Source organism: Castor canadensis, chromosome 6 (assembly GCF_047511655.1).
Source record: "Castor canadensis chromosome 6, mCasCan1.hap1v2, whole genome shotgun sequence".
Lineage (NCBI taxonomy): Eukaryota > Metazoa > Chordata > Mammalia > Rodentia > Castoridae > Castor > Castor canadensis.
Genome location: NC_133391.1, coordinates 25,606,219 through 25,620,727, shown reverse-complemented (window position 1 = coordinate 25,620,727; position 14,509 = coordinate 25,606,219). Strand labels below are relative to the sequence as shown.

Genomic DNA, 14,509 nt, shown 5'->3' with positions numbered 1-14,509 from the left:
TTGGGGATATACCCAAAAGAATGTGACACAGTTTACTCCAGAGGCACCTGCACACCCATGTTTATTGCAGCACTATTCACAATAGCCAAGTTATGGAGACAGCCAAGATGCCCCACTACCGATGAATGGATCAAGAAAATATGGTATCTATACACAATGGAATTTTATGCAGCCATGAAGAAGAATGAAATGTTATCATTCGCTGGTAAATGGATGGAATTGAAGAACATCATTCTGAGTAAAGTTAGCCTGGCCCAAAAGACCAAAAATCATATGTTCTTCCTCATATGCAGACATTAGATCAGGGCAAACACAAGGGGACTGGACTTTGAGCACATGATAAAGTGAGAGAACACAAGGGAGGTGTGAAGACAGGTAAGACACCTAAAAAATTAGCTAGCATTTGTTGCCCTCAATGCAGAGAAACTAAAGCAGATACCTAAAAAGCAACTGAGGCCAATAGGAGAAGGGGACCAGGAACTAGAGAAAAGGTTAGACCAAGAAGAATTAAACTAGAAGGTAACACACAAGCACAGGAAATTAATGTGAGTCAATTCCCTGTATAGCTATCCTCATCTCAACTAGCAAAAACCATTGCTCCTTCCTATTATTGCTTATACTCTCTCTTCAACAAAATTAGAGATAAAGGCAAAATAGTTTCTGCCGGGTATTGAGGGGGTGGTGGGAGAGGGAGGGGGGAGTTGGTGGTAAGGGAGGGGTGGGGGCAGGGGGGAGAAATGACCCAAGCATTGTATGCACATATGAATAATAAAACAATAAAAATTAAAAAAAAAACATACTCTGAAGGACCTAAAAACACATATAGATTCCAACACAGTGGAATACCCCCCATCACCAATAGATAGGTCACCCCCAAAAAAATAAAGAAAGAAATTCTAGAACTAAATCACACCATAGATCGAATGGACCTAGATGATGTCTACATAATATTTCATCCAAAATCCACTTAATATACATTCTTCTCAGCAGCCCATAGAAATTTCTCCAAAATTGAATAAATCTTAAGGTACAAAGCAAGCCTCAGCAAATATAAGAAAACAGAACTAATCCCATGCATTCTATCTGATCACAATGCATTAAACTAGAACTCAAAAACAAAAACAACAGTAGAAAACATGCAAACAATTGGAAGCTGAAATACACATTGCTCAGTGATCGGTGGGTCATTGATGAAATAAAAGAGGAAAGTACAAGGTTCTTGGACGTTCATGAAAATGAAAACACAATCTACCAGAACCTATGGGACACAGCAAAGGCAGTCCTAAGAGGAAAGTTTACAACCATGAGTGCATATATTGAAAGGACAGAAAGATATCAAATCAATGACTTAATGCTACATCTCAAATTCCTAGAAAAACAAGAACAAGCAAAACCCAAAACAAGTTGAAGGAGAGAAATAATAAAGGACCAAAATTAATGAAATAGAAACAAAAAAATACAAGAAATCAACAAAACAAAACGTTGGTTCTTTGAAAAAATAAACAAGATTGACAGACCACTGGCAAACCTGACTAAAATGAAGAGAGAAAAAACCCAAATCAGTGAAACCAGAAATGCAAAAGGAGATACAACAACAAACACCATAGATATCTAGGGGATCATCAGAGACTACTTTGAGAAACTATATTACACTAAATCTGAAAATCTTGAAGAAATGAACAAATTTCTAGATATGTATGACCATCCAACTTTGAACCAAGAGGGTATTAAGCACCTAAATAGATCTTTAACATGAAATGAAATTGAAGCAACAATAAAAAGTGTCCCCAAAAGAAAAGTCCAGGACCTGATGGATTTCTAGATGAATTCTATGAGACCTTTAAGGAAGAACTAACACCACTGTCCTTAAATATTTCCAGGCAGATGGTGGGAGTGGCTCTCCAGAGAAACAGCTTCAGGTAGACTGGGACTATCTATTCACCTTGTTCCTACAGCAGCAGCAGCACCACAAGGCATGCTGGGCCTTAGTGACCTGTAATTGGCCCAGCAACTTCAGCAAGAGGAGTATCAACAGCAGCAAGCACTCCAGCCTGTGCAAACATGGGCCCCATCACCCCAGGATGCTCTAGACCTTGTATGATTACTTCTGGTGGGAACAGCTGTGGCTGTCTGTGAACTTAACCTGGGCTGATCTAGAAGACTGAGATGGATGTGTCTATGCAAAGCCTCAGACCTCTATATTATACTACCCCTGGTCTTGCTGTTCCTCATCATTTGTTACTTCTTTGAGCTTTATGTGGCTACACCACTAGCTGTCCTCCTGAATGTAAAGGAGAAAACTCAGCTGCAGGCACCTCTCAATGCCATCTTGGAGCATTTCTACCTGGCTAGTGGCAAGCAGCCCAAGCAGGCAGAAGTAGTGCTTTTGTCCCGGCAAAGCAGGCTTTCTGGCTGCCAGGTAGAAGACTGGTTCTGCAGCCACTGAAACCAAGACCATCCCAGTCTTCTCAAGAAGTTTTGAGGAGCCAGCTGGAGATTCACATTTTACCTGATTGCCTCCATTGCTGCGATGGCCATCATTGTGGATAAACCCTGGTTCTATGACATGAGGAAAATTTGGGAGGGATATCCCATACAGAGCATGGTCCCTTCCCAGTATTGGTACTACATGATTGAACTTTCCTTCTACTGGTTCCTGCTCTTCAACATTGCCTCTGATGTCACATGAAAGGATTTCAAGGAACAGATAGTCCATTACATGGCCACTATCATCCTCATCAGCTTCTCTTGGTTTGCCAATTACATCCAAGCATGGACTCTCATCATGACTCTGCATGATTCTTCTGACTACTTGCTGGAGTCAGCCAAGATGTTTAACTACGTGGGATAAGCATCTTCATTATCTTTGATAATGTGTTCATCATCACTCAACTGGTCATCCTGTACTTCTGGATCCTGCATTGTACCCTGGTGTACCCACTGGAGCTCTATCCTGCCTTCTTTGATTACTACTACTTCAGTGTCATGATGGGAGTGCTACAGATGCTACATATCTTCTAGGCCTACCTCATTTTGTGCATGGCCCACAAGTTCATAACTGTAAAGCTAGTAGAAGATGAACACAGTGACCAGGATGAAACAGAGATCTCAGAGGGGGAGGAGGCTGCACCTGGAAGAGGGGCTAAGAGCCAGCCCCTAGCCAATGGTCACCCCATCCTCAATAACAAGCATCATAAGAATGACTGAACCATGGTTCCAGCTGTCTCCCACATTAATTCATAAAGCCAAGGAACTTGTCAACTTTCCCTGTACAGTCACTTTAAGCTCTGAAGAGAAAGGAGAAAGGGAGAGGAGACTTCTGGTCCTCTCTCCTTACTTCTTTGTCATCCAGTTGCCTTTAAACCAAATTCTAACCAGTGTATCCCCAGGTACAGAGGAGGTTGGTTACATTCTATTAGAGAGGGGATGGTCTTATCTTCCTCTCTACATTCCAAATTATCCTTTCTATTACTTTTGAGACCTTTCCTCAGCTCTGGGGTAAAGGTTATAATTCACATTCTTTGTTCTTGAGAATTTGGCCCTGTTTGCCTTTGACTCCCTGACCTTGAGCCAGGGTTGTGCCTTATTATCTCATCTACGTGCCTCATTCTGCCAAAATTGGATCTAGGCTCCAAAGCTGAGTTGATTTTAACTTTTTTCCTCCAAAGACACAAATGAATTGAGTGTAGGAGGGAACATATGTGACCCATACCCTACCTATGCCAAAAGATAAGGACTATACTGGGAACTGCTCAGATGGCCTTTGTGTTACTTTTCTGCTAGCTGTCTCTGTAGCCACAGGTCCAAGATCTCTCTCTGGCCTCTTCCCCTTTCTCTTGTCTTCAGATAGACTAGCTGGTTTAGAATAGTTGACTACATGGCAACAAGTTCCAATTTTTATTTATTGAACATTTGGGGTTTTAGTTTTAAAACCAGAATTACAGCTAGCACCTGGCATTTCAACAGAGGGACCATTTCATACCAAAATATACTGCTAGTGGTTTTTTCTTTTTTTTAATTAAAATATATTAAAAGTTAAAAAAAAATTTTTTTTCCATTAAATAGAAAGGGAAGGAACACTGCCTAACTCATTTTATGAAGTTTTACACTCATACCAAAATCAGACAAAGACACCTCCAGAAAAGGAAAACGATAGGCCAATCTCCTTAGTGAACATCGATGCAAAAATCTTCACCAAAATTATGGTAAACTGAATCCAACAACACATCAGAAAGATCATTCAACACAAACAAGTTGGCTTCATCCCAGGGATGCAGGGGTGGTTCAATATACACAAATCTATGAATGTAATATAGCACAATAATAGGAGCAAAGGCAAAAACCACTTGATCTCAATAGATGCAGAAAAAGCCTATGATAGGATACAACACTAGAAACTAGAAAACGAGGAATAGAAGGAATGTACCACAACATTGTAAAGGCTATATATGACAAACCTATAGCCAACATCATACTTAATGGAGAAAAACTGAAGCCATTTCCCATAAAATCTGGAACAAGACAAGGGTGCACACTATCCCCACTCCTATACAACATAGTACTGAAATTCCTAGCCAGAGCAATTAGGCAAGAAGAAGAAATAAAAGGAATACAAATAGGTAAACAAACTGTCAAAATACCCCTATTTGTAGATGACACGATCCTATATATTAAAGATGCAAAAAAGTGTACCCAAAAACTCCTAGACACCATAAACAGCTACAGCAATGGGGCAGGATACAAAATCAACTCACAGATATTATGAGTTTTTCTATACACTAACAATGAACAAATTGAGAAAGGATACATGCAAAAAAAATTCCATTTACAAGAGCCTCAAAAAAACCCAAATACCTAGGAGGAAACTTAACAAAGGATATGAATGACCTCACAAAGATAACTACAAACCCCTGAAAAAAAGAGATCGAGGAAGACTACAGAAGATGGAAAGATCACCAGTGCTAATGGATTTGTTGAATCAACACAGTAAAAATGGTTGTACTACCAAAAGCAATCTACATGTTTAATGCAATTCCCATCAAAAACCCAATGACATTCATTACAGAGATTGAAAAATCTACCTTAAAGTTCCTTTGGAAACAGAAGACACAAGGCAATACTCAGCAAAAAGAACAATGCTGCAGGTATCACAATACCCAACTTCAGACTATACTACAAAGCAATAGCAATAAAATCAGCATGGTAGTGGCACAAAAACAGATATGAAGACCAGTGGAACAGAATAGAGGACTTGGATATGAATCCACACAGGTATGCCCACCTTACTTTTGACAAAGTTGCCAAAAGTGTACGATGGAGAAAAGACACCTCTTCAACAAATGTTGCTTGGAAAAGTGGTTATCCATCTGCAAAAAACTGAAACTAGATCCATGTTTATCACACTATACCAGTATTAACTCAAAATGGATCAAGGGCCTTATTATCAGACCTGAAACTCTGAAGTTAGTACAGGAAAGAGCAGGGAATACTCTAGAAACAAAAGGTTTAAGCAAGGACTTCCTCAATAGAACCCCAGCAGCCCAGCAACTAAGAGAAAAGGATGGACAAATGGGACTGCATAAAATTAAAAAGCTTTCACACAACAAACATAAATGGTCTTTAAACTGAAGAGACCACACACAGAGTGGGAGAAAACATTTGCCAGTTATTCATCAGACAAAGAACTGATAACCAGAATATACAGGAAGAACAAAGAACTAAACTCTCCCAAAATCAATGAACCAATAAAGAAATGGGCAACTAAACTAAACAGAACTTTTTCAAAAGAAGAAATACAAATGGCCAAAAAACACATGAAAAAATGCCCACCATCTCTGGCCATAAAGGAAATGCAAATCAAAACCACACTAAGATTCCACCCTCACCCCTGTTAGAATAGCTATCATCAAAATCACCACCACCAACAAATGTTGGGGAGGATGTGGGGAGAAAAGGAACCCTTGTACACTGCTGGTGGGAATGCAAGCTAGTGCAACCACTCTGGAACACAATATGGAGGCTTCTAAAAAACTAAATATAGATCTGCCATATGATCCAGCAAACCCGCTCTTAGGTATATACCCAAAGGAATGCAACTCAGGTTACTCCAGAGGCACCTGCACATCCATGTTTACTGCAGCGCTATTCACAATAGCCAAGTTATGGGAACAGCCAAGATGCCCCACTACTAGTGAATGGATTCAGAAAATGTGATATTTATACACAATGGAATTTTACTCAGCCATGAAGAATAATGAAATCTTATCATTCACAAGTAAATGGATGGAACTCGAGAACATCATCTTGAGCAAGGTTAGCCAGGCTAAGAAGACCAAAAATCATATGTTTTCCCTCATATGCAGACTTTAGATCTAGGGCAAAGGCAGTAATGTTGTTGGACTTGGGTCACACGTGAAGGGGAGAGCACATATGGGAGGAATAGGGATAGGTAGGAAACCCAAAAACTTGAAAGTGTTTGATGTGCCCACTGCAGAGGAGCTAATACTGTAACCTTAAAGTGACAGAGGTCAATATGGGGAGGTGACTGGGAAGTAGTGAAGAGATTAGGTAGAGCTTAATCAATTCGGGTTTTAATACACTTGTGCATGGAAGCAATGCTAGTAATCTCTCTGTACACCTCTCCTTACCTCAAGTAGCAGCAATGCTTTGTCTTTCTTATTATTGCTTATGTCTTCCCTCACCTAAATTGGAGAAAAGGGCAGAACAGGTTCTGCCTGGACAAAAGGGGGGGGGGAGGGGGAAAAGAGTGGCGGGGAGGCAGGGGGGAGAAATGACCCAAACAGCTATGCACATATGAATATATGAATAAAGGAGAAAAAGGAATACTGAATACTGTACCCAGTAAAACTGTCCTTATTAAATGAAAGAGAGGTTAAAAACTTTCTCAAACAAAAGTAGAGGGAGATCATCATCACTTGACGTATTCTATAAGAAATGCTAAAAAGAGTTCTTCAAAATAAAAGAAAAGTACAACGATCAGTAAAATAGAAATCTAGAAAGTAACACTCATTGGTAAAAAGCCAAATTCAGAATAGATCCCAAATAAATGACTTAATACTATATAGCTGAGGAAAAATAGAATAGCAATTCTAATACAACTCAAAATTAGAAGAAGAAAAATAATAAAGTTTGAAGGAAGAATAAATGAAATAAGAGTAGAAAAATAATACAAAAAATCCATGGAACATAATAAAGTCTTTGAAGGATGAACAAAATAGTCATTTGTCTATTACAATAGCTAAAAAGAAGAGAGAATAAAATAAATTAAATCAGAAACTTATGAGGAGCCAGTACAAATGATGCCTCAGAAACACTAAGAATCAAGTGAGACTGGTTTATAACGCTGCACCCAAAATTGGAAAACTGAGAAGAAATGTACAAATGTTAGAGAATCTGAATAGATTAACAGTGATTAATAATATTAAATAAGTAATAAAAGATTGAATAAGTAATAAAACATCTCCCATCAAAGAAAACTCTAGTACCTAATTGTTTTACTTCTGAATCCTACCAAACATTTCATAAAGAAATGAAAACAATTATTCTCAAACTGTTCTGAAAAAATGAAGAGGTAGCAATGTTTCCAAACTCATTCTATGAGGCTAACATTACCCCAATACCAAAACCAAACAAAGGCACAACAAAATAGAAACCATTATCTCTGCTGAACATACATGCAAATATTCTCAAAAATAACGCTCGCAAACTGTATCCAGCAGCACATTACAGATTATTCACAAAAATCAAGTGTGATTTATCTCTGGATGCAAGGATGGTTTAACAGAACTAATCCAGAAATGTGACACATCTTTGCAGAAACAGAGGGGAGGACAAAAAATGATCAATTCATCAGATGAAAACACAGCATCTGGCAAAGTTCAATATCCCTTTGTGTTAAAAAATATTTTTACAGGGCTGGGATGTAGCTCGGTGGTACAGCGCTTGCCTAGCATGCGTGAGACCCTAGGTTCGATCCCAGCACCAAGAAAGATTAAAAATATATATATATTTTTACAAATTAAGTATAGGAAGTTCCTCAACACAATAAAGGCCATATGACAAAACCATAGCTAACATCACACAGAACAGGGAAATGGTGAATATTTTTTCAGTAAAATCTGGAAAAATACAAGATGTGTAATCACTAGTATTCAACATAGTACTACTGGAAGTCCTAGTCCTAGCAATTAGGCAAGAAGTTAAAACTAGATGTACTATATGACCAGAAATCTTTTTACTGGCTAAGTATCCAAATGAAGTGAAATCATTACATTCACTGTTCACAGTAGCCAAATGTGGAATCAGCCTATGCTTATCAGTTGATGAATAGATGAAGACTACATACATATACAATGAAATTCTGTTCAGCCATAACGAGGAGGAATTCCTATCATTTGTCACATAATGAATAAACCTAGAGGACTTTAGGTAACTCTGTGAGTCAGGCGCACAGGAAATCAATGTGAGTCAACGCCCTGTATAGCTATCCTTATCTCAACCAGCAAAAACCCTTGTTCCTTCCTATTATGGCTTATACTCTCTCTACAACAAAATTAGAAATAAGGGCAAAATAGTTTCTGCTGGGTATTGGGGGGGTCGGGGGGAGAGGGAGGGAGCAGGTGGGGGAGGAGGTGGGGGCAGGGGGGAGAAATGACCTAAGCCTTGTATGCACATATGAATAATAAAATAAAATAAATTGATTAATTTAAAAAAAAAAGAAAGTATTACAAGACCTCACTCTTGAGTGGAATCTAAAAGTGTTGATTTCACAGAAATAGATAATAGGTTGGTGGTTACCAGATATTGGAGTGGCTAAGGGGAGAGAGGATGGAAAGATGTATATTTAAAACTATGTAGTTAAAATGAGGTTTGGAGACACATTGTACAACACTGCAACTATACAATGAAGTTCTTGAAAAATACAAAAAGAGTGGACATTAAGTGTTCTCATAGGAAAAATAATGACAATGTGAAGTAAGGCATTTGTCATTCAGTCAAATTTCAGCATTGCATGTGTATATGTACACATGAAAACATCCTGCAGTATGCAAGAACAGATATGATTTCATGTGTCAATGGAAAAACATAAAAGTAATTTCAATGTATTTTACGCATTTAAGAAATCCATATATCAGTTGTAATTTCTCCATTTGCATGTAACATTAGGTAGGTGGACATTTCTACACAGATAATTACAGTAACTTCAGTCAGTAATATTGACTGAACATTTTCTTATGCGCTAGGGCATGCTAAGCAGTCCTTGCAAAAGCTCCAAGAGGTTGTTGCCCATATTGTCCCTATTTTACAGAAGAAGCAACAAAAAGACATTTTTTTTTTCAAAACCACCATTTTATGAATGATGGAGTCATGATTCAAACCAGGTCTGTCTGATATCAAAACCAGTGGGCTTAATCTGTGGGCTCCACTGCCTTGAGGTTTAGGCATCTGAATTCATATGAGAGCTTTTTATTTTAACTAAATACTTCTCTAATTATTTTTTAATTAATAAATTCAAACATTAAATCAGTCATGTGAAAAAAATCTTAGTAGACTTGGCTGTAATACAATAATTAACTGGTTCATTGATTTTAAAAGTGTTTAAAATAACTCAAGTGTTAGTTCAATCTAATGTGAAACTTCACAGAAGAATTTTTTGGTATTATGGATTTTAAAGTTAGGAGATTTTAAAGTTACATGTATTACTTGTTAGTTAGTAACACAGATATATATTGACTTATCTATCAGGTCCTGGAAATTTTATAGATATCAAACATAGACTAGATTATAAATAAAATATTTATTAAATAGGTGGGTATCACAGAATAATTATATTATTTATAATGAAATCAATAAATAGAAAATGTCTTAACTGAGCATGGTGGTGTATGCCTGTAATCCCAGCACATTGTGAGACTGAGGTAGGAGGGTTGTGAGTTTGAGGCCAGCCTGTGCCATTTAGTGAGTTGGAGAATAGCCTGGACTCATAGGGAGACTGTCTCAAAATACAAAAGAGGCTCATGCAAGCTAAGTTCTTACTATATGCCAGCAGCTATACCTTTTGTGGTTAGCATGTCATTTTTCACTTATAAATGACAAATCCATTAAGTAGACAGGGGCTGACAGAGTGGGTCAAGTGGTAGAGCCCAAGTACTGCCAAAGAAAACCCCACAAAACTATTATGTAGACAGTACTTACCGCTATGCAAACTGAAGGATTAAAATCAAAACAAGAAGCCAAGTGCCCCTAGATTCTTAATATAGTCAGACTTTAAACTCATACCTGCCTAGTAATAATAGAACTTCTAAAATAATATCCACATCTAAGATGCAGAATTATTATACAAACAATTTTTCCTATTTATGGTGTATCTGCATTTGTAGTGCAATGGTTTCTGTTAAGAACTTCAGAAACAGCTGGACACCGGTGGTTCATGACTATAATCCTAGCTACTCAGGAGACAGCGATCAGGAGGATCACAGTTCAAAGCCAGCAAGGGCAAATTGCTTGCGAGACTCTATCTTAAACAACCCCATCACAAAAAAGGGCTGGTGGAGCGGCTCAAAGAGTAGGCCCTGAGTTCAAACGCCGGCACTGCAAAAAAAAAAAAACAACAAAAAAGAATTTGGGGGACAGCTCTGCTATTTGAAAATGAGAAAATGCAATTTAAGAATACTAAGAATTATATAAATTATTATGGATTGGATCTCAGACTTCGGGCCATATTTTAATATGGTATGGCTATATAAGTGTATGTCTCTTGATTTGCACTGAAAAATAACAGAAAAGTCTTCCTATCTTTCTAGATAGAGAGACAAATAGATAGATAGATAGATAGATGATACATAGATATAATTTGGGTTTTTTTCTGTTTTGTTTTGGGTTTTTTTTGGCTTTAGGTTATTTTTCAAATCAGTTCTAGAGTTTTGCCCAGATGGTCTCAGATCCTGATTCTCCTACCTATACATCCTGTGTAGTTGGGACTACAGACGCAAATCATGACACATGACATGACAGCTTATTGTTGACATGGAGGTCTCATTAACTTTTTGCCTAAAGTGGCCTTGAATTGTGATCCTCCCAAGCTCCATATCTGAAGTAGCTGGGATTATAGCCATAAGGCACTGCACTCAGCCTCAGCATATGTTTTTTACAGTAATTATTACAGAACAACTGACTTCAGTAGTTGAGATGACTACCCATCACTAATGTTAGATAGTATTTATTCTTTTTTTTATAAATATATTAGAGTAAGCAAAATAGTTTGATGATATTCTGAAACAGAGGTATTTCACATGAAATGCTGCTTGTTTCTGTAAATTGGTGTTTTAACAATATTGAAAAGAAACAAAGCTTACTTCTATCTCCCTTTCATTGAAGTGCATAACTTTAGGACCTGTCCTAAATTCTGTTTCTGCAACAGACACAAATGAAGAGACATATGATTTTTCACTCTCTGAGTATTAGATTCTATGAACAGCTTTTATTTCCAAAAAATGCCATCCATCTCTTCTCTCATGAGCCTGCCTTTGCTACCAGTTATTCTGAACAAATGACTAAATCCACAAATGGAAATGACCCAAAAAGCCATTGTGATGGGGACATGAGAACACAGGGAAACTGATGCTGACTTCTTAACACTTGTGCTGAAATCCAGTGGTTTGGATTTCCAGAAGATATCTCTCCTAACACTGAAGACATGAAAAATAAAGAAAAGTAAAATTTCACTCCCATGTGTTCACCGCCTAAATACAATATATTGAATATAATAGTATTGCATCCCAATGCACTATTGGAATTCTCTAACTGAATTTCACAATGAGTAAAAAGGTCTTAAAATGCTGGGCATCATGCTGTTTTATTTATCAAGAGGTGAAATATGAACTTCAGCAAAGGGGACATAGAAATAGTAAAGACATTGTACATTTACGACACAGAAATGGGAAACATATCAGCGTTGGTGGTGTTTTCCTCTCTTTGCTTTTGTATCAGGGAAGTTTAACACACACACACACACACACACACACATACAGCCTACATATGTCTACTTGTGATAGGGGAAAAGGAATACAATTACAAGCTTCTTCACAGCAGTGAGCTCTCAGTTCCAGCTGTGCCTTCAGTGGCATGAGCCAGCGTGATTATGCTGAAACACCCCTGGATTCCTTTCTCTTTTGTTTCATTCCTCCCAGGGTCTTTAAGCTTAAATAGTTGACATGCTTGGGCAGTTTTCTCTCTAATTTCTCCAAGCTGACTGTGCAGTGGGTTTAATGTGGAGGTGTAGCCTATAGGTACAAGGAGCTTCTTTAGTATTGTTTTTTCCCTTCAGCCAGCTGAACATTGGATGCATTCCAAGTTGGAATAAATCAGCTATGGTACAAAGTGAAATCGTAGCATCAGAGAAAAATATTACCAGACCAAACAGAGTTAGATCAATATCTTTGCAGGCAGAAGTTGACTTTGAAACTATGACCTCTTCTTCAGCAATATAAAGGATGAAGCTCTTTAGGAAGTCAAGACAGTTTTTCATATATGTATTACATTAAAATTAATTATGACCTTTTAAAACCATTTGATGAGAGAACATTCAAGCTGGCTTGTTCATATTTGGATTTCCCATTATCCAAAATTAAATTTATTTATCAAATAAAAAAATCCTACCATTTTTGGTATCAGGATAATACGAGCTTCATAAAGTAAGTTTGTAGCATTCCTTCTATTCCTGTTTTATAGAATAATTTGAGAAGCATTGGTGTTTGTTCTCTAAAGTGCTGGTAGATTTCAGAAGAGAACCCATTTGGTTCTAAGCCCTTTTTGTTGGGAGACTTTTTTATTGCTTCAATCTTACTGATCATTTTAGATCTGTTTAAATGGTTGAAATACTCATGGATTCATTTAGGTAGGTCATATGTGAAAATTCATCCATTTCTTCTGGATTTTCCAGTTTATTAGCTTACAAAGTATTCCCTAATGATCCTCAGGACTTCATAGGTATATGTTGTGATAATCTACTTTATCATCCCTAATTTTATTAATTTGGATCTTCTTCTACTTTCTTTTGGTAAGATTGGCTAAAGGTGTATCCACCTTGTTTATCTTTTCAAACAAACTCACTTTTTGTTTTATTGATTATTTGTATTATTCTCTTAGACTTCATTGTATTATTTTCCTCCCTGATATTTCTTATCTCTTTCCACCTACTAATTTTCTGTTTGACTTGTTCTTTTTCTAAGAGTTTGAGGTACATCATAAGTTTATTTATTTGAAATCTCACTGATTTTTTAATGTAATTATTAATAGATACAAACTTTCCTCTTAGCACTGCCTTTGCTGTACCCCAAAGATTCTGGCTAGTTGTGTTTTCATTTTTATTTGATTCAAAGATTTTTAAAATTTCCCATAATTTCTTTGATTACTCTCTAGTCATTAGCAGTATATTGTTTAGGCTCCATGTATTTGAATATTTTCTATAGTTTCTTTTGCTTTTGGTTTCTGGTTTTATTCCCTGTGGTCTGATAAAATATAACAGATTATTTCAATTTTCTTATATTTTCCAAGACTTATTTTATGTACTAAAATATTATCTGTTTGGAAGAAAGTTCTGTGGGCTGATGAGAAGAATGTGTATTCAGCAGATGTTTAGTAGAATATTCTGTATATGTCTATTGTCCATTTGATCTATATTATCATTTAATTCATAGGTTTCTTTGTTAATTTTTTTTTTATCAAGGTGACCTATCTAGTGACCAGAGTGGGTACTGAAGTCACCAACTATTTTTTTTGTCAGAGTCTATCTGTGCTTTTACGTATTTGTGTTTGTTTTATGAAATTGGATATGCCAATGTTCACTGCACATATATTTTATCTCTCTTGATGGATTTTACCCTTTATCAATATGAACTAACCTTTAGGTCTCATTTATTTTTGTTTGAATTCTGCTTTGTCAGATATGAGTATTGTTATACCTACTTGCTTTCCGGCCTCATTTGCTTAAAATAACTTTTTCTACCTCATCATTTTAAGACTGCATTTGTCTTTGCCACAGAGGTACATTTCTCATAGGCAACAAATGGTTGAACTTTGGTTTTTTTTATCCAATTCTGCAGTCTATATCATTCATTAGGGAATTGAGACCATTAACATTGAGTTATCATGTAAAGGTATGTAGTAGTTCCTGTCTTTTTATTATATTTTTAATGCTTCTTTCCTAGTCTTCATTTATTTATTATTTATTTATGTACTCATATAATAAGAATTATTCTTTCCCTTTTTTTCCTGTTTGTATTTATCTTCTCTTCTCTGCAAAGACAATAGTGTTATAGTCCTAGATTGGCCCTGGGCAAAAGTATTAGGCACTGTTTGAAAAATAACTAAGGCAAAAATGGCTGGGGACATGACTCAAGTCACAAAGTATTTACTTAACAATTTCAAGGACCTGAGGTCAAACCAAAGTAAATAAAAATCCAAAACAGATATTTATACCACATAAGAA

General features: G+C 36.7%; 1 long non-coding RNA gene and 1 pseudogene across 1 annotated transcript in view; one reads left to right on the top strand and one right to left on the bottom strand.

Annotated features, from left to right (window-relative positions):
• LOC141423856 (uncharacterized) overlaps window positions 1-14,509 on the bottom strand; it is a 309,638-nt gene that overhangs the window by 38,778 nt on the left and 256,351 nt on the right. The window lies entirely within an intron of this gene.
• LOC141423855 (ceramide synthase 2 pseudogene) lies at window positions 2,082-3,207 on the top strand (annotated as a pseudogene).